Here is a 22,161-nt window from a genome sequence, read left to right on the forward strand (position 1 = left end):
CTTCCACTTGCAAATCTGGTCTGGAATCTACAACCCCAAGCATCTAAGCTTATGGACTCTGTGACGTATACCAGGTGGGAGATATTGGACCTGTTTCCCCAGCCGACCCTCTTTCCTTTTCATCCTATGGTGGAATGGTTCAGTGGTTCCCTGGTCCTACTTTCGGGGATTCTTGCGGATCCTACTCTCTCTCTGGCCTAGCTGTATCCCCCTCTGCTGCCTTTGCATTTAGAGTTTGTTGGAGAGAGGAGGTGGTTTCTCTCCCCTCGCAGCTACCTTTTGCTGTCAGCACTGGAAAGAACATGGAAGCACTCTTATCTTTTAGCTGTCCAGGTATCTCTTTAAAACTCGATTCAGAAGGTTCACTTTCATGGTCTGTATTCATACCAAAGATCCACAGTGATCAAGCTTTTTGCCTTTTGGTCCAAAATAGATTTCTGTCCTCACTGTGTTTCACTTACAACACCTTTGTCTAGGCTCGACAACATACTGCCCAAAGCAAACTCCCTACCCAACTGTGTCCTCGGAGTGCGATATGCCTGTTGTGTACCTAATACCCGGTGCTAGAAGTCAGAATCCCTCAGGGTTTCCCTCCCCATGCATCACAACGTTGTAAGAGGAGTTTTAAAACGAAGTTGTAGAATTATTAGGCTGTACAGTAAGCCCAAGTGAGTGGACCTATTCATTTAGCCTGGAATTTTGGGGTTTTTGTTGGGTTGGGGTTTTTGTTTGTTTGTTTGCTTGGGGTTTTTTTTGGTGGCAGACTACTATTAATGAAAATGAAAGGAGTGTACGGGGAGTCTCTCTGGATAAGGTTGCCACATTCAGGTTGCTAGGAAAGAAAGCTGTAAACTTTTGGTGCTAGTTCATCTCAAGAATGCAGATTTATGTCAGATATAACTCCTCCATAAGCAATTTAAAGGTCAACATAAAGGCATGCCAGCTGCTTAAAAAAAATGCACTGAAATTGAAGATCTTTGATCTTGACAATGTGGGATCAAACCATCGCGTTAATCTGAACTTTGTAGCTCCTATCTCCTCGATGTACCCTCAACATCCCTTATTGCTGTTTGCTTTTCAACACTCTCGGTTTGTGGATCAAAGGAAAAATGAATTAGTTTGAATATTACTTGCTCTAGAAATTGTATGTGGTTGAAGAGTCCACGTTGAAGAAATGTTATCCTTGGATAATTGTTAAGTAAGATTAAAGTTGAGATCATCTGTTCATTAGAGGACTCTGGAGGAATTCCAGGGGAATTTTCATGCTGGAAAATCAAAACTTGCTACTTTTCAGCCTCATAATCAGACATCAATGGATGCCTAGAAACCGTTTGCTTATTGTTTAGTAAGACTAAGAATTACTGTTGCTATCTAACCTCAGGTCTACCACTGACTTGTTTGTGGCAGAGGGTAAACCACTTAACTTCTGTTAGTTTCCCATGATTGCTGCTTCTGAGGGAGTTCGAAAATTTATAAAGGTCCAGTGTGCTAAGACAATAAAAACATTTCTTCTATTACCGCAATCAGTCTGGAACTTCTGTTGAGAAAGGCCTCCTGTTTTGTTTCTCAGAGGTGGAAACTGCTTCGAGATGCCTGCTGGGATGTTAGGCTGCAGGGTCAGGGAGGCGATTGGGTGCTGAATGTATTCTATTATGTGCTTATTACTCTTACATGTTAATTGTAATGTTTTTTCCTGTATTCTGGTTTGACATCATGAGTGGAGCTGATAGAAAGTCGGGTTTTCTGTATTGGAATTCAAGAAATGCCAGTTCCCAGAAACAGGAGTGAACTTTGTCATAGAATAGAAACTGATTTTTCTGAATTTCCTGTGAAAGCAAAAGTCTGAGGAGAACGGAAAAAAAGCAGCAGCGTCAGTTTGAAATAATTAAAATAGCTTTGTTTTGAAAATGTAGAAACTAAGCTATAGCTGTGATTCCAAATGTGCAGCTCATGGGCGAGCCAGGACTCTAGGGCTTTTTGGCTACCAGCTCTCCATTAGCCCCGAAGCAAGTGAGGGTTTCTGAGTTCCCAACTCTTCCAGAATCTGTGCCACACCTTCCAGAGCTCTGCTCAGATCTTAGCTTCGTGGCAGGGAGCCTAGCAGCCCTGAGTGGCCCCAGGTTTTCAAACTCCTGCTTTTTGGCAAGGAGCCTAGATCTTCCGAGGACCTGGGCACGGCTCTTGGCCTCGCAGAATAGGGAGAAGCCCTGTGAACAGTCATGATGTACAGAATCCTGACTTAAGGGTAGGGAGACTGGATGCGTTAGTGCCTTCTGTACAGGGCTTCCTCGCAGTTATGATCCCTGGGAGGTTGGGCTTTCTAAACTTCCCGCAGGAGATTGCAATTTTCAGATCTGAAAGGTTTTGAAATCTTAAAAAATGTGAAAGTGGAATTTAATTTGGTATTGCTGCATTTGTTGGAGGGTCGGTTTTTTTCAATCTTACCATTATAACGAGTCCCTAGAAATGTCACTGTTAGGCTTTTGAGGATCCGAGTCCTGTCAAGTCTCGTGACGCCGAGCAGAGATGCACTGTTTTTGTTCCTATCTCATGCCTCCCCGTTGTGCCTTTGGCATTTCTTACATTTGCAACGTATACCATTGCTTTTCTTCTGCTCCCAGACTCCGTGTGACCTCATCTCCTTGGGCAGAAGAAAGAGTGTGCTGCAACCAGTGCAAAACCCCACATTCCTCAGCAGAAGCCGAGTACTGTGAGCTCTCCTCTCGTCACGAGATCCCGTTAGTGACCATAGCACATGGAGATTCCGGGAACTTCAGAAGTCTGGACAATTCTGGAAAGGCAAGCCAGTAGTCAGCACATAACATACCTGTTTCTGTGGCCGACCCACGCTGAGGGAAGACCTGGCTTCTCAACTCAGCCTGTAGAGTTGTGAAGGATGTGTTTGATTGCAGAGGTCGGAAGCCGAAATTGCAGCTGCCACTGGGGTAATACACATCAAGGAGAGAGAAAGAGACATATCTCACAGAGTCCCTCCCACAGCAGCTAATATTATAAGCTTATTTCCTTAAATTATCCTTTAATACTGTATTGAAGCATGTTAATAAAAGCCACAAGAAGTCTCTTTCTTCCCATGTAGCGTATAACCGGTTGCTAGTGCCATGCTCTGCCCTCTCTGCTGTTAGAACAGAAGTGGCTCTGAAATGAAGTTTAGTTATATTAAGGCCCTTTGGATTTGGGATCTCGTCCCTTAGGCCAGTTGCTATACGACTTGTACTTTGAGCAGAAGTTCCAAGGTTAATGAGCGCTTGGAGCCCAAATTTGTTTTGGACCAACAGTCCTCATCTTTCCATCTGGTAAAAAAGACTACGAAAGAGCTTGGAGGGGGCACCGCGTGGAAACAATACCGTTATTGCAATACTGCAGGCTCGGTGGCAGTGCTTGAACAAAACAGCGTTTGGCAGCCAACCCCATCCCGGAGCTGCTGGCTCCCGCCGTACCCTCTGGCACGTCCACTTGGGGTTTCTGCCATACAATTAACCAGTCTACAAACTGCAGTAAAACCTCCTTCATATGGGGGCTAAGAGGTTTAATTTAAGTAACAAGATCATAAAAAGCAGTGGGTGTAAGGGCACAGTCTCCGTATTGTGTTTTATACACAGCACTTTTTCTGAGACTGGGGATTCCCCTGCTGCCATAGGCTTTCCCGGCTCCTTTCTGAGTTGCCGTATTTTTACAGCAGCCTTCGCCTTTCAGTACTTTCAGTCGAAGAGCTTTAAAACAACAGAGACGGATAGTAAAAGCAGGAAAAATGGTGTCTGTCCTTGAACAAATCCTTCCCCCTACAACTCAGTCACTAGCCACACACTTTTTTTCCCCAGCACAGCATAAATATCGTCAGAACAAATGGTCTCAAAAGTTAATGACACTTATGTGAATAATAAACCCCGCAAATTTCTGTCTCACCCCAAACTGAACTCCAGAGGATGCATGCATATTTTTAGATATACACACACACATATAAGAATTCTATTTTCCACTGTTTTTTTTAAGTATCGTTTATTTTAAAGAAATCCTTCCTTGCATTTTGTAACAGAAAAAAATTATCGGTAATACAAAAGCTCACTAAGAACCAAACACAACTAACCTCCAAAAGAAAAGCACTAATTCCACTTCAACAACCTGGACTGAGCGAGACATGAAGTTAGTTGGATCCTAAACACGGTTTCACTTTTATCTGATTCCCCTTGCACGGTGCCCACGGAAAACACTTGAGCGTCACAGCGTGCCCTCCAAGCTTGCCGGGGATGGTGTCCCAGGTGGGCAGCCGGCGACCAGCAGCGCTGGCCTACGGCGAGTGGTTTTGTCCTCCTGAAATGGTGACTCCTGGGTTGGGGCTGGGAGCAGCCCCGCTACCCTCTAGCATGGCCCCTGGTAGGGCACCGCAACAGTTAACTATATTCCCAACTGCATTTATAAAGCTGAATTGAAAAGTAGACCGATTTAAGTCTGAGGCTGCAAATGCAAAGGATTTCTTTAGATTTATTTCCTTCTGCATTTACATTTTTGTAAGGCGCGCTCTCTTTATAAATGCATTACTGATGAATATTGAAAAGACTCTTTGGGCACAAGTATCTTCTTGCAGTGGCAATGCATCAGAGGCTTGGCTGGTGGTTATTCTTCAAAGGGTTAGGAGGCGTTAAATGTAAATTTAAATACAAATGTATTTAGGAAAATCCAATACTAAAATGATCTGGATCTTATAATTATTTTAATTAAAGTAGAAGGAAAATTTTTTAAACACACCAGAATCCTGTTTTGTTGATAAACTTGATTAAGATCCTGAAGTAAGCCATTTCACCCCAATTTCTTGTCCACTTTGCCCAAAGCACGATGGCCGACGCGCGGTGCGGGGAACCCATCCGTGGCAGCTGAGCCGGGAATGCCTTCGAAAAGCCAGTTTGCAAAACAGCGTCGGCATTAAGAATTGATTGCCAAACAATTTGAAAAACACAGCTAAGAGGGAAGATTACTCCGTGAAAATAGAACTGTTATGCAAAGCAGTTTCTGGGATTCACGAGCAGCCAGAAACGCGTTACCCCAACGGTCCTTCGGCAAAGGCAGATGGGGTTTCCAAACCGGGATGCGCAGCGTGAGCGGTTCCATCACCTGCCTGCAGCCTTCTGCAACTGACTTTGAGGGCAGTAACTTTTTTATTAAAAAAAAAGAAACACAAAACAACAAACCACCCCCCTCCTCCCCCCCCCCCCAAAACCAACCAACCCCCACCACAACAGCTGAATAACCGCGAGGATAAACCCCAGTATTTTCGTCTCGCAGCTCACCGGGCGGGACACCCCCCCCTCCGCCCCCGCCCGGGTCCGCGTTACGGGCGGAGGGTCCGCGGCGGCTCCGCGGGCGCGCAGCGCCTCTCCCCGCGGTGGGCAGCACTCCGGCCCGGCCCCGCCGGCGCCCTTGGGGCTGGGCAGCCGCTGCCTGCCTGAGGAGACACCGCCGCCATTGCCAGGAAAGGGGAGGGGGCGAAAAAAAAAGAAAAGAAAAGAAAAGGGCAAAAACCAACCAGCCCCCCCCCCCGGAGGTTGCCGGTTCGCAGCCCAAGCGGCGCGGCAGCGCGCCCGGAGGTGAGGGGAGCGCTGCGGGCCGCGGGTGCCCCCCGCCTCCCGCCGCGGGTGCCCGTGCCCCGTGCCCGTCCCTGTCCCGTCCCCATCGCCCCGCCGCCCTCCCCCGCTGGCCGCCGGGCCGGGAGGAGGGCGGGGGAGGGCTTTCCCACAATGCTTTGTGGGGACGTTGACAAGTGGATCCAAGATGGCGTAGAAAGTAATGACAGGTAAGTCAGGACTTCCCCGTTCGCCCCCCGCGGGGGCCGAGGCCGGCCGGGCTCGGCCGGAGAGAGCTCCGGGGAGGCCTCGGGGGATCCTCGGTGCCCCGCAGCCGGCCGAGCGGCCGAGCGGGGGGCGGCGGCCGGGCCGGAGGCTGAGCGGTGCCGGCTGGAGAGGGCCCTGTGTCTGCGGAGGGGCCTGCAGCGGGCAGCCGCCCCGGGGCTGTTTACGGGCGGGCTGGGCCGGAGCCCCGGGGGCTGCCGCGCTCTGCCGGCGGTCCGCGGCCGGCGGCGGGCGGGCCGGAGCGGCCCTGAGCCCGGCGCGGCGGGGGCAGGCGGAGGGGCCAGGCTGGAGAGCCGGAGATGCCTTGCAGAAGCCCCGGCTTCCCCCGGCTGCGGGGGTGCTCCGCCGGGGAGGGAGGTGGGGGGATGCGGAGGGGTGGGAGTCAGCTTTGTTTTTGTAGCGGGCGGGGCGGGAGGGGACGGCTGGCCACAGCCAGGAAATAACAACAATAAAATAGAAGTAAAAAAAAAAAAAAATACATATATATATAATGGTTTAGATAGGGTTTGTTGAAGGATGGAAAAATAAATCGAAAGAATTTAACAGCTGTTGTAAAATTAACCCTTGGAGCGATGAAGGCTTGGCAGATAAGCTGATATTTTTGTTTTCTGCAGGAAGGCTTTGTCAGGGCCGAGTGGTTGGAAGTTGGGAGGTCTAACGCAGAGCCTGAGATCACCTTTTATACAATGCAGCTGTTGTGAAACTGAAAATAGAGTTTGTGCTGTAGGTTGCCATGCAGTCCTCCCAACAGAGACTCTACATATATATATATTTTTGGGGCAAATCCCCAAGTAGGGGAAGCATGTATGTTAACCTCTCCTGGTGTGAATCGTGTCCTTTTATTAATTTCCAAACAAGTGAAGTTGTTTGGCTTCAATGCGTTGTTAATCAAACCGTTGTTGTTTGATTATAGTAACATGATTAAACATATCAGTGATGGAAATGAAGAAATAACTGCAGGGAAACAGTTGCAAGGATGCTTTCCAATTAATGACAAAATGAGTAAGAGATAACAAGGTAATAGGATTTTTGCATTATCAAAAGTGCAGTGAGCTTGAGATGAAGTTTTAAAGTAATGTAACATATTTTGCTTTTCATTGAAGAAATACATCTGAATTCTTTTAAGACACAAAAATGTCCTAAAAACAACTATCTCCATTGACAGATTGAGTGCATCATGACTGGTCTTGTTGGATGGTTTGAGTTGTTGGGGTCTTCTCATGTTGTTCCTCTTAATAAATAGTGTAATTGAAACAAGGCAAAGGATAAAATATCCCTCTCTCTCTCCCTTTATTGATTTTAAGGAAAGACATGTTCCTTTGTAAAAATGAAAAAACCCACCCATATTAAATGAAGTGATACTTGGCAAGTTTGCATTATTTTCCAAGGCTGATTGGTAGAAAAGGGAGGTTTTAAATTCAGTTGTTTCAGTACTTTTGAGTCATAGCAGATTATGAATAGAAACACTGGGTTTTTGTTAACTGGCAAAGCTTGTTTGATTGGGACAGTCTGGGGATGCCGGGCAACTTGCTGGTCCTCTGTAGTGCGGAGCTGGTTTTGAACGTGCAGTTGAAACTTAGATGAAGGGATAGTGTACAAGTGACCACCACATTCCCTCCCCCTCCTTGGGATGCAAACCGAGGGATTCCCTCTTAGGTGAATCAGACTTTGGGACGATTAGTTTTTACAGCACAGAAATTGTGAGTGGCGAAAGCAGAGTTAACCTTTTTTTGTTGAACTTAAATTAGCAGAACAGTTTATTGGTAAGTGAAGGAACATCTTGTATGTTATTACTGATAAAATTGAGTTCTTTTTGTAATTTGTTATGAAAGCAGAATTTTTTTTTTCCCCTAGCTGAAATCACATTTCTATTATCACTCCTCACCTCCATGGATTCTTTTTCGACTTATGAAACGTACAGAGTGTGTATTTCCCCTCCTTTAATTCATACGGACACTGTGCCTTTTTAAGTGAGTCAAATGAACTTTTCTGAGAAGGAAGCGTTTTCTATGAAGGAGCCTAGATGGCTCTAGGACTTGAAAGGTTGTAATAGCTGGTTTTGTTGGGATTTTTTGGGTTGGTTTGGTTTTTTTGGGGGGTGAAGAGAGTTGTTTTTGTTTTTCCACAGCAGACTAAAAAATAAAGGGAAATGTGGAAGCAGCACCCGGATCTGTAATTTGTCCCGGTTCTGCTTCTTGATCTGTCATGGAGGATCTTTTCCCTTTGTGAAATCTCACTGATTTCAGAGAAGTTGCTTCTGGGATTTGGGATCGATATTAGTGGGTCTGGTTGTAGGAGGACGGCTGTTGTTTGGAGAGAACTTCTGCTTGAAAGTTAGATTCATGGAGAAATTCCCATCTCGAAAAATGTAAGTAACAGTGTCTAGAAGGATTGAAGAGGTAATATTTCCAAGTGGATAGGGTACAGGCCTAGTGCTTAAGAGATCTGGACAGCCCGATGCAAATCACTTCACCTGTTTATGCTTCCTTTTGAAGGAATTTAAAATAGGAATAGTGAATCTCAGCAACTTGTAAAGTCTTGACGCCTGTGGATGAAAGAGGCTATGTAAGAGCTAGGCAATATTATTACTAATGTTTTCTAACTCTGTTAATTTAGTAGTCTGATGAAATATTTTTCTCCAACATTGGCAATTATTTTTGTTACTAAAACCCCGTTTGCAATTATAGCTGGATATTCTTTCTGACTTTCAGTGTGGTTTTTCTTCTTTTGTTCATTGTTTACTACCATTTGCTCCTGCGCTTTATTCTAGGTGTTTTCGTTTTAGTAAAGGCAGAAGCAATTGCTGGAGCATTTCAGAGTATTAGCTGAAAGCCCTTGAATCTTTCACCTCGCTGGCATTCCCTCCTGAGGTCAGTGGTACCTAGATAGGTCTGGTAGCAGGAGTGAAATCTAAATGAGGAAAGTCTTTTGTAATAATTTAAATCCCGTCCCCTGTGTACAGCCTGAATAACTAGGGAAGGCCATGGGAGCTTGGAGAACGAGAAGGAAGGATGGTGTCATTGTGCTCTACCTTAGGGATAGCCTTGTTGGGCAGCTGGCATTCCCCTTGCCTTGGGGATCAGTAGGCCAAGAATCCTAGTAAACGTGAATCCCGTCCGTCCTTTTTTCCTAGCGTTGTTAAAAGCTTCTTCCTGGAAGCAGATCCCCAGTGTTCCTCTTTCTGCAAGGTTGCTAGTGGATCATCCTGGGGGAGAAAACAGCGAATTTTGTATTCCTGATCTTCCCTCCTGCTCGCCTATCGTAGCTGTTTAATCATTTCTCGCTACTTTTGTTGTGGTCCCAAGGCAAGATCCCCCCATTACCCCTACATGGTATATGTATTTTTTCCCCGTTAAATGGAAGTATTGTGGGTTAGATTATCAGAACAAACAAGACCTTCCTTTTTTTGTTCTTTGTCTTGCTATTTCTTCTGTGGCTTTTGGCAGCAGTCAGCACTTGTATTTATGTATATATATCAATGACATACATTTAAAGACATCTTATTTCATATGTTTGATTTCTTGCTCCCTTTGGTAGACTTCTGTGATTGTCATTCTTTTTTCAGCAAGGAAGAAAAGAGAGAGAATATTAAAAAAAGGACTTTTTCAAAAGTTTGCCCACAGCACTGGTATGGAATAAGAAAAATGAAGGAATACTTGGTCTTCTGGAGTAACGGGGAAGTAAATGCTTGGTTTCTCCTAGTATTTGCTTGGGTGGGGGGCAGGGTGGAAGAAAATAACTAAACTTTACAGACAGCGAAATTGGGAGTCTGCAAGGTCAAGCTGCTCTACAGAAACAGGCCAGCTTCTGGTGATTTTATTATGGTGGTATTGATATGTAACTCAAGTTCCTTCTTCAAAAGCAGTCTCGCTTACTGAGCTTTCATCTTCTCTTCACACAAATGTTTACAACATGAGGCTTCAACCAGAAGCAATCACTCGTGTCTCAGAAACATGGAAAAGTGAATATTCCTGTAGGAAAAGAAGTGCTTAGAAATATAAGCAGGGAGATTGTAATTACCCATGGGTGAGAATTTGTTTTTCTGTTGCGTTTCCATTGCACTGCTAGTTGAAGGTAAAGGATACTTAATGTGGCTATAACATAATGTCCAAATATTTCTCTATAATTTTATATGCAAATTCATTGTCATAAATTTATTAGAAATTCACTGGTATTTACCCGGTCTTTCCTCAGAGTCCTCCAAAATACCAAATTGCAGATTTATTGCAGGAAAGCCAGATAAGAAATCATAGATTTCAATCTTTTTCCTTCTTAAATGTAATTTTACTACACTGAAAGATTCAGTTTCATGAGTAAAAAGTCTGAGTGGCTATTGTGGCCCCGTTCTACCTCTGAATGAGAGCAAACTCAAATTTTCTAAGTGGTGTGGATTCTTTGTCAGATGTTAGAAGATTCCTACATTAGCAGGAAGGTAATTTAGAATAAACAACACTGAACTATACAGCGTTTCCAAGAAGCGGTAGATACACAGTGCTGCTGAGTTGGTAGCAAGAGGTTTTTTTGTAAGTGATTTTATATAAGAAGATGTTTTAGAGATGTTACTGTAAACTGTTGTGTGATTTGTTTCTGTTGGTCTCAGGAAGTACCACTTGCATGAAGAATGATGTGACTGAGGTGGATGTTTTGAGTCTTTGGCTTATATGTGGTCTGGGGAAATACGTTTCATGATCTGTCCTGTTTGTAAGCAGTAGGAAGGCTGATGATTCTCAGAGCTGTAATGACTAAACATTGGAAGAAAAAAGATGAGTAGAATTATGTTTGTTAGGTATGGAATTTTGAATGTTGGAGTGGCAGGAAGTGAAGGGTAGAAATGTGAGGAGTGTGTGGATTTGTCTGAGCCGGTTTTATGGTCGTTAGTGTAAGTGTTATTTAGAAATGATCTTTCAGTCTGTGAATTTCACAGGTTTTTTTTTTTTTTTCATAGTTATATATGGCAAAATACTGTGTTCATCAAAACACTAAAAATTACACTGCTAAAATATGCTTAGAAGGTCTTTCAGAGCCCTTCAGACCTGATGGCAAAAGGGAAATACGTAACACAACAAGAGCTGTTTTTGAGAATCCTGATTGTTAGTAATGCGGCACGAGTGTTTAATTTGCTGGAAAATATTTAGTGGTTCAGCAAACTAAGAAAGTAGCAAATCTTTGTGGACATAATAAATGCAGAATTCCACAAATGAAAAGCGTAGTGGTTTTGGCAGCGTATAAAATAATGCTTCTTCCTTATATACCTTCTCAATGTAAGGCAATCTGTATTTTTGTAGGTGGAAATTTCATTTTATCCAGGGATAATCTGGGGGGACGGGGACGGGCAGTGCGCTTCTGTTGCCAAGTAATGTTCCTTCGCCGCTCTCAACTGAATTCCCCATCAGCTAGCTGGGATTCCCGAACGCTGTTGACCAGCTGCGGTAGCCGCTTTGCATCTGATCCTCTGCCATCTCAGGAGCCAGAATTTGTTGGGCTTTTCTCATTGTCTGCACAGGGAGGTCGTTAAGGGGCATGTTTTTTTAGCATACTTCTGACTCTGCGCTCACGCAGTGTTGTAGCTGAGTGCTGCGGGTATTTTATTGAAGTGATGGTTTTGATTATAGTTGTTTGTGCTAATGGTTTTGAGGTAACTGTACTCTGGCCATATCTTAAGACACTCACACGTTTGGAATGGTGCAGGACATTTGTTTTGTCGTTTGAACTGACTGATATTGCTTGGCTGCAATTTTGTTTATATTTGTTTGGCTGGGCTACACACCGCTTTTCTCCTTCCGAAGTTTTGTGAGAATTATGCCATTAACCACAGCCGGATCGTTACTCATTCCTGCAGATGTCTGTTCTTTGAGTGGGGTTTAAAATACGTGACTGAATCTCTAATGTTCATTTCAAAAGGAATGAGTAGGGCGAATGCCGTTAGGGAACTTGTGTTTTGGATACAAGTTACGGTGTTGCCCATAGGGTTTGCTGTGTGAGGAGAACTTGGGAATCCATATTCTATTCCCAGGAGAGGTCTAAAAATTGAACCTGTTGGTAGTATCGTCTTTGTGCGTTTGAGGACAGGAAACAGGGATGTTATAAAAGCTTTATCTGGATGTAGAAGGGTTAATATTAAAATACAGAGTTAGAAGATAACTCCCCAAGCCAGGCCTAGGTATATTATGCCGAACTATTTGAAGCGCAGTCATGTAAAAATTAATTTCAAAGGTTATTTACAATAAAGATAGCAATTTTTAGTGGTGGAGTTTAGTTATTGCTTTGAACTTTCAAAACAGCACACAAAAATATCATACACAGTTACATAATAGGTATGGTTTGGGGAAAGGTGTTTGGAGTATCTGTGGGTGGGATGATTGTGTTATTAAATCTGTTATGGTAGGCCCCTTTTGTGCTAAGCACTGTATAAATGCGTAACAAAAAACTCACAGTATTATTCACTACTATAATAAGTTTAAGTTCATTATAATGCTGCAATGAAGACTGAGGTATACTGGAAGAAAACTTTCCTGTTCTGTGTCACAACTTTCTGGCTTATATCTGTGTTCAGTTTGTGCACTGGAACTGATATTCAACATGAAGATTTCTACGTTCTTTGCCTCTTGAATGGATTGAAAGAGTGATTCATATTTTGCATATCAAACAGAAAATGAACGGAGGGCTTTTTTTTTTTTTTTTTTTTTTCTTCCCCATCCAACTGTGAAACTGTGATATATACCTGTAGCATTTGCCTTTGCATTGGTGGTCAAAGCTGTCTTCTGGAGGTAGATCTCCCAGTCATAGGGTTGTGCTGCTTGGCAATACTGGGACATGTCGAGAGTGGAGAAAGTTCTTTTGTGAAAACGACAGTTTGACACTTAAGGAAAGACTGTTTCAGCATCACTCCAGTATCCCTGTTAAGGAGAGAAAAGTTGGATTGAACCACTGAGCTTTGGAGCTGTTTAGCTGTTGGGGGGGTGGGGGGGGGCGGGCGGGCAGGCGGAGGGAAGAGCTTGGGGTTTTCCAAAAGGTGATATTCTGTGATAAATAATTTCCTAATTTTAAAAATACTTTTATTGTTGAAATCCAAATAGAGCTGTATTAGAGGAAGCTGCGAATTGAAAACGAGTGGAAGTTAGGAACCAGTAATTTGGATCCTGTCTCCGAGACTGGTTAAATTGGTGAACTTTGGCAGATGACCTGTGGTCGAGTGCTCTCTGAAGACGGTGCTGTCTGAGCGGCAAGTTCAGTGAGCATCGTGGAAAACTTTGCGATATAGGTGTTTGCATTTAAACTTCTGAAATACATTTGTAAATATACTGATACATGTTTTGTGTTGAAATGCTTGGGAATCTTCTTTGACTCCCCTCTGCATTCCTTGGGAACACAGTTTTGTACTTGCTTGGAATTTTTAAAGTTAAGTGACAGGTGTTTAGTCACATATATACAGATGTGCCTATATAGTGCACAGCAGACATTTCTCAAAAAGGACTTGTGGCAGTATCTTATGACTCAGTGGTGAAGACTATTGGTGATTGCCTGACTGTGTGAGTCCTTAAGATTAATGGTGTCCGCTTTTTTTGGTCCAAGTTATTACTAAACATTATATTGTGAAATGTGCAGAGACACTCGGGAACAAGGCCCTGTTCTGTTACTCAAGCGTTTAAAAGAGAGGTTCTGCCACCAGTAGATTATAGTTTTAAAAGTTGTGGATTATTATGTTTAAAACAGCTTTTAAAATAGGAATACTGTATTCTCCTGCAAAGTGTGTTTGAGTTTGAGACTTGCAGGTTGGTCCTGCTCCACGGAGAGCTGGCTGGTCATGCAGTGCTGATTTTTCCCTTTGTTTTTCTCTAGCAAATTTCATTAAGAGAAGCAAAGATTAAATTACTTTTCTAATGCTTTTTTTTTAAAGTAAGCGATTGGTGATGTTGTTATGGGGATAAAATGGTAACCATGGGACAATATTTCAGGGACAATATTTCAATTAAAATGCCCTCATCTTGGATAAGTGTGAGAAACTCTACTCTCAGAAAGCAGTAAGAACGTACAGGTATATGGAATACAAACTGCTGCTGTTAACCGGTTATTATGAAAGATTGTTTACGTGAAGATTTTCTATGAAGGAGCCAAAAGAACTTTAGGTGGGGCAGAAGCACCACCTATTATTATGTTACCTGATGCTTACTATGACACACTCCTCATTTCAGTTGGTTATTACTTGCCAAATTTTAATTATTTGGGTTCAAGTTTCCCATGGTAGGTGTCTATCGCAGGCTGACTTTTTGGGTGCTGTGGAGGGAGGGAAGGCTTCTGCCAACATGATTTGGTCTTTTCTAAAACGGGCAAAAAAATATATTCCTATGTTCACAATAAAATAAAAAATATATAATGTCCTATGGTGCTGCTTTGTAAAAACTCGAGATGTGGTATATAGTATGATGTTTCTGCCAAGGATATACTTGTTATGGACCCTGTGAAAATCTGCTTAGTGTTGGTCAAATTAGCATTCAGTACAAATCTAAAAGATCATCCCCGCAGTGAATATACTTCAGCCTCAGCTAAATGGCATTTCTGTACCATTTGAAGGCTAGGGCTTCTGCATTCCTTCCTGGTATGGTTTGGGGCAAAAATGAGAGCACAGAGAATTCCCCTTCCGTACCTCTGATACCCAGTTCCACTTTCCTATCAGCTTTACCTTCATGCAGCCCAGAGGAAGCAGCGACTGAATTGAAACAGACAGTGCCAATGTAGATTTTCACAGAATACGTAGAATAAATGTGGAGATGGGGGTAGCTGAACCAGGAGATTGAGAAATATTAGTGTTAGAAAGAAAGAAGGGAGGCTATGCTGTGTGGATACATAGAATTTATTTAATAATGCTAATTCGGGTTTTGTTTGGACTACAGTTTGGCTATTTGCATAAATTAGAAAGTGTTTCAGAAATGGAGTAGGGAATGGCAAAAAAAAAAAAAGGCAAATCATACTTCAGTCTATCTTTATTTTCTGTATTTCTAATGAACACTCCCATGCTGAGATGTAGAGAAATGCTGAATACTCCTAAGTCACTCTGCAGACGCCGGGTGTTCCGTTTTGGTCATATAAAGGGCGGTATATACAGGGCAGAGCAGAAAGGTGGAAAAATCACTTTTAGTTGTCTTAATCTGAATACAAGAAGTTTATAGGAACTTTTGGCTTTAATGTGTTTTAATGTCTTGATTCTTTGTTAAATGGGAATAATGTCAGAAGGATAAAGATATTTTCTTAATACTCGTGAAGTGCTCGGTCACAGTATCTGTAAGCATTCCTGAAAAGTTAATGAAAACATTAAAATGCAGTCTTGAGAACCAGATTTGAGTAGCATGCAGTAAAATAAGGCCTTAGGCCCTATGCTGAAGTATTTATCTATCTATCTATCTATGTCCGTTAAGCAGCCAGCCTCTGTTCTGCCTGCTCATTCCGCCAGGTAGCCCTTGGAAAATGTCATATGTGACTAATGGAGTTAAGGGCTGTATCATAATGCAGACACATGGGAGGGCCAACAAGACCTTGTACAGATACTTCTGTCATTGCACAGCCTTTGGGTATCGAACTTTACAACCTAGTATTTGTACTGGAATTTTAGTGACTGCAATATGTATATATATTTGCTTTGTGTAACTGGGACTCGTGTATCTCTGTTACGGATGGCTTTCAGACAAAGCGAGTGCATGCCGGGTAGATGTTGTTGTGCTTTGACTTGCCGTGGATTTTGCTTAGTTTCATCAAGACAGGTAGTGTTTTCAGACAGCTGTGTGAAAAAGGATCATTTTAAAGGCAGGAGGTGAAGATACTGGGGGTACTTAGGTGGTGGGTGAGGTGGTTACAAGTGCTGAGGCCAGGAGTTAGATTCGGGTTTTGAGCCAAAGATAGCCAGTGTGTCCATGTGCGTATGTCGCTGCTGCTGCCTCTATAGATTGTCCTTTCTGCTACTATTTCCAAAATGAAAATAAAAGAGATTAGTAAATGTAGTGAAGTGTTAATAATCACTTAATATGAGTTTCTATACTGAAATCATAACCGACACAATAAAATCTTAACTCGTTGCTATCTGTGATGTATGTAAAATCTGACTCATTACTATCTGTGAGTGATTTAAAGAACGCAGAGGATCCAGATGCGGAACGCATTTGCTGTTAATCTCAATTGCTGCTATATTTTTCTTACTATTGTTATGTGAATGGTAGACCACCCACAGGCACTCGTTCCTTTTTCAGTAAATGTGGATGTGTTTATCCTATACATTAAGTTTATAGGATCAGACTCGAGGCTCCATTTATGTGGCCAGAGATCACTTGTCCTCCTAATTTATGGTGCTCTCTTTGGTTTTTCAACGCGGAAGGATAATCTGAGTATTTAATGGTAGGGGGCATCATGAACCTCTTAATTACGTTTTTTTTTTCCCTTCCCAAAGTCAAGCATATCGTGTTCCTTAGAGGCCATGCAGCAGAAGTTCTTGCTGCTGTTATGATATATAATAAAACCTTGAAATAATCTTTCCTCATTCTGTATGCACCATTTCAGATTTAACATCATTTTTGGAATTTCAAGTAGGGTCATTTTGCCTGGAGTTTTACAACATTAACCAGAGTAATTCACTTATTTCAGAAAACTGATTAGATTGTCCTTTCTCAAGGGTGGAGTCTTTTGTATTTGTTCTGTAAGGTGTGCAGTACATTTCTGAGTACTGTGTATAACTAATATTACTGACTTCAGCCATAACTGCAATAAATGAGTGCATAAGGTCTCTGCTATTACATTTTTCTTAAAATAAAAAAAAGCAAAAGCACCTTTCAAATAATTCTTTTCTGCACCCTGCACATGAAAGATGTCCTATCCTTTTTTTCTCTGTTCTCTTAAGTCTTTCCTGTTTGTATAGTGCACTATCATTATCTACTCTCATTTTATTAAATGATTTCTGAGTGTGGGATTATTTATGATATATATGTCATGACACTAGGAAAGTGCATTTTTTCTGTGTGTGTGTCTGTAAGTGGCTTCTGTGTTTTGTGCAGCTGCATTTTATTCCTTCCTGGAGGCTTGAATAAAATGCTTTTTTGTCTAAAGGCAAAGATAAGGGTTTTTTAATCACTATAGGTAGGGAAAAGAAATAGATATTTAATTTTATTTTGCTAACCTAAAGATATTTCGGGGTACTACAAAAACAAACCCATAACATTATCTGGAGGTGCAAGCATGCCTTAAGATGGGATTGCTAGAGATGCCAGAGCAAGTGTGTATTATGGTTTAAGCGTAGCTAGATGTATTAGTCCCTCTTTTAGTATGCGGACTGACAAATGCAGTTGGTTTCCAAAGTCTAGATAGTTGCATTTCAGTGACCCATCATTTTTTGCTGTAACATTGGCATGTTCACAGTGTCTAACATTTTTATTGGGTAGTGTACTCAATGCACTGTAATTAATCCAGATTAAACGAACCCAGATCTTTCCATACCTGTGTAAATTAACGTATCTTGTCAGTCTTTTCCTGATAATTTTGAGGGAGAGGGAACTAGAAGACTCTTCAGTCACAGGGATTGTGTCTGTACCAAGATTCTGACTTCCCAAATATTATTGTTCTGCATTATGGAAACAACGAATTTTTGGGGCCTTCACATGTGAATTGTTTACAGCTCAATTTTACCAGTACCAAGTTTCAAAAAGCTGTGTGACCTGTGCTGCTAGTGTCTGTAGTCTAAAAGGTTTGGAAACTCTGCTTTAGTGAAACCTGGAAACTACTGGATGGATCCTTGAGCAGTTAAGCTAATGAATGCAGTTTATAGCTTTTATCATTATGGGCAAGAAATGTAAGTAAGATTTTTCTCCTACCGGTGAGGGATACTTTGGTACAGTGCTGCCTCTCTGGCTGGGTAAATGGCAGCACGTGGCAGTAAGTGGTGGGGCGACTGACCTCTTGGTATCAATAAGAGGCTGAATTATAACTACTCCTTTCCCTGGGTGGACTTAAAAATCTGGGTCTCTGTTGTCTGTCTTGTTACACATTTTTCATAAAACTTGCAGCATCTTCGTGACCCTTTATACTTCTGTGAAATTCAGTTCAAATTGACTTGAAGCTCAGAAGTTACCAGGGAGGGACAGAACAACCAGCCTCAAAAATGAATCTAGTAGATCTCTTCTTGCCTCTTAAAAGGAATCACTGGGAAGTTATGATAAAACAGCTGTCTTTTCTTGGCGTATCACCTGAATTTATAAAATTTCTGTCCAGTTTGGTGGCCAGCCTTTCCAATTTGTAAGAAGGGCTGCAAAATCACAAAGGGTTAGGACAGGCAGTGTGGTCACGGCACGGATTTCCTTAGAGAGCGGCAGGATGAGTTGAATTCCTGCCCTGCTTTCTCTGAGCCCGTGCCAGCTTGACCGCAATAGGCAATGGAACGGCAAACCCTTCTTCTCCTTTCCTTTCGTGCAATACAGTGGGCTCTTAACTGGAGGACACAGCTGAATAGCTTTGGCAAGGAATATTTGGGTGCTTATTTCTCAGAGCAGAACTGTTTGAAGGGTTATGGATTGTAATGGGAGGCAGCTGGAGAGGCTCTTCCCCCTGCATGTCCCCCATGGCAATGGGTCTCATTCATTTGCTTCGGTTTGTGAATCCCGGGATGTGGCTCTTGAAGTGTATTCAGTTGACAGTAAATTCCTACCAGGCTCGCTGTAGGACTGCAAGTTGAACATCATTGCTTTAGCATAAATCTTTATAAGAGATGTTAATGTCTGGTTAAAATATGCAAATATTTACTGACTTGTCTACTGTTTGTCAGCTTGGCATGCGAGACCTTGGATCTGATCCTTCTGTCTTGGCAGACATTGGGAATTTTGCCAATAACATTAATAGGAACAGCATTGTGCCCTCTAATCTGTTTGTTTATGAAGTACAGCGAGAGTTATCTGGCTAGATGCTTTACAGTGAATTGAAAAAGCATCTGTTTGAATTTTTTTAGGAACTGTCACATGCTTTAACTTATCATTTTCTTAATGTATGGACCCTTTGATTCCACAGAATTCATCAGTAAGCGGTGAAGCGTGAAAGTGCACAGTCATGAGTTAAACTGCTGTGAAAGATGAAAATTTTAGTTCACGATGTTCTCTCCTCCTACATCGATTTTTAGTTTGAAGTTGGACTCAGACTGTGGAGTAATTCTTCAAAAGCCCCCTGTGCACCAAGCAGGCGCAGTGTTTACTTGGAAAGAAATGACAGTGTAGATGATGATGTTTATCGCTTTTCCTCCTCAAACTGTCCCTTCTGCCTTTCCCAGCCCCCTCTGCAGTTCTGCAGGGAAAACATGCAGTTTTATTTGGAGATTAGATTTTAGTTACTCTTTTCATGTTTGTTTACAAAACCCCTTTGGAAAGGAGGAGACATACTCATTAGGATTATTAAGCCTGAAATTCATTGGTTGTAGGAAATAAAAGAAAAAAACCCCAACCCTCACAGTTCATTGAAAAAACCACCAAGGTTTAAATCACAGCAGATGGAATTAGCCAGATCTTTTAAATGATACTTTGTGCAAGTTAAACTGAGCACGACTTGGCCTTCAAAGAAATTAAGATCAGCAAGTTTTCTTCTACTGCATTGTTTTGAAAGTACAAAGTAAAAAGCCAGGGTTTAGACCTCTGGATTAGCCAGTGAGGAAGAGTTGTGTAAACTTCTGTGAGTGCTCTAGTCAATGTGATGCTTACTGTCAGAGCACGTGGAATTCACAGGCACTGTGTTTAAATATTTTACTTAAGTGCATAAATTGGAAGCCTTTCTGTAGGCAGTGGTGCTGCTGTGAGATGATTCAAAGCTAAGAAATGCTTTCAATTGACCACTGGTAATAAAGGCTGTGTTGATAAGACACTGTGCCTGTATCTCTAACGTAGGTCCACCTATTTTGGATGTGTGATTTCAGATAGTGGGAATATGCCTGTTTTGCTGTTTCTTCAAAATTCTGAAGGTGTATTAAACTTTGCTATTAGAATAATTTGTTTCTCAAATTTGAATTTAGCGCTCTTCTGGCATTCAGTTCTCCAGGTCATTCTGAGAAAATGAATAATCCTGGCATTTGTTCTGTTACATGCTTAGTATTTTAATCTCAATTCTACAGACAGAAAAAGTGAAGTGCATAAGGAATTTGCTCAGTTTTGCAAAGAGAGTTGGAAATACAGCACAGACTTTGTGACACTTTAGCTTTGAATTCTAACCTGTAATAATTTCTACTCTTAAAGTTAATGTAGAAATTCCAGTTTTACATTTGAAACTTTTGAAAATAAACATTTATAGAACTCAAAATAAATTTCCTTTGACAAGTGTCTACATTCCTTGGCTGTTAAAATATTAACTGTTCTGAAATAATTTTAAACACGTGAAGGTCGGGTACTACAATAGACCAGATTTTAAGAAAGCACGGTACTCACATTCACGTCTCGGTTGCTAATTTAGGCACAGCTCAGGGGACCAAAACTAGGAGCATGGGTTTTTCAGGAGTCGGCAGGAAGAGTCAGGTGCCTCCAAGGAACAGTTCAGAGCACCTGGGTTGGAGTCTGAAGTAGATGGTGCAAATACCCAATAAACGTGCGTGTTTGTGTCTGCAAATGGAACTGAAATGAAATCTGAGAGGCTGAGTGTCTCGCTTTCCATATGTTGTCCACATACTGGTTTTCTTTGTTAGGATTAGATTTTTTTTTTAAACACAAATTACACTGCAGCGCCTCCTTAGCTATCGCTGTGTCCCATGCGCTGTGACTTCAGTGGGTTTTTTAATTACTCTCAAATACTGATAGTGTGAGTCAGTTTATCCCAGTTACCCAAACAGCCTGGTCCTGGCTTCTCTTAGCTCCATTTAACTCAATCCACAGGTTTTTGCTTGGGGTCGGTTACATCCTCTGGAGTGCTCCCTGAGCCTTCAAGTTGACCAAAGAAATCGTGTGGCCTTTGCAGTATAGCAGGCCACTGCTGGGCATGCAAACCCCTCTTCTCCTCAGCCGTGTGAGTTCAATATTTATCAAAACAGCCAGCATAAGGCAACCGAGAAATAAAAATGTTTTACTTCTGCATGGTGCCATGTTGGAGAGAAGGGCAGGATGGTGTAGCTTTCAAATGCCTGTCAGCTCTGCTGGCCAGGTCAGTTCCATGGGATCCGTGTATAAACAGTTCCTCGGGAATAAACACACAGAAGCTCTGCTGAGACTTTTTGTCGAAGGAATTTTGGTTATATGTCAGCCAGGAAGTGAGGAAATCAAAAGTACATCAGAGTTCATGAAATCCTCTCTTTTCAGTCCCTTGGGAGGAAAACAGAATGTACATGAGAAAAACGTCAATTAACTATTGTATTACTATAGAAGCAAATCCTAGATTTGTAAAATTCACTGTGGCCTAAAATGTTAGTGATATGGAAATCAGTGTAATTTTTAGTTGTATCTAGAAAGGATCCTTGCATGAGCAGCGTAAGAACACACATATAACTGAAAATATGTGCTTAGGTGATCCAGCTGAGTGTCTTTAATGTTAGTAGAATTACTCCATGAATGAATTGACTCATATGTATGGAAATGCAAAACCTACTTTCCTGTTCATAGTCTGATTGAAAATGGGGACTTATTTTTAGCAGAAAAAGAAATATCTGGCTGGATGAGGTAATATTTTGCAAGGTCGTTGTTAAGAAAGAGGCATGTATCACAGATTTGTATCGGGATGACTGCAAAATATTCATGCTTGTGTTCCTTCATTTTTGGGAAGATACATTGTTGTACATAAGAAATTTATTTATAAACGTTGTAAAAGGGAAGGTGGTTTAAATCAGAATTGTTTTGAAAAATCACTATTCCTTTATGTTTCTATATTGATACTGAAAATGAAATTTTAAGAATGGAAGGCAACACATAGAATACTATGTTGTATAATATGTGAAAAGTCTTGTTTACATTTCTACTGTATATTGGCTTAGGCATGTGTTAATGAGGAAAGTGGCATAGTGAATTATTTTTCATATAAAGAAAATGCATTTATTTGACCTTCAGATTAACTTGACGTTACTTTACCTTAGTTTGGTTAAAAACCTAAAAATATAAAGTATAAAGGAAGTTTTTTAGCAGTGAATTTTTAAAGTGGGCGAAACATAGTTATTTGAGACAATCATAATAGTTGATATATAATCATGACTATTGATAAAAGGCTACTTGCTAAAAATGAAAATGAGAACTCTTACAGTTTTTCCTCTTTCAGTTATCAGAACACATTTTTGTGAAGTCAGCTTTAAAGTATCGTGTCTCTAGGGATGTGTATC

This window comes from Vanellus vanellus, assembly GCF_965231255.1.
Source record: "Vanellus vanellus genome assembly, chromosome: 17".
Classification (NCBI taxonomy): Eukaryota; Metazoa; Chordata; class Aves; order Charadriiformes; family Charadriidae; genus Vanellus; species Vanellus vanellus.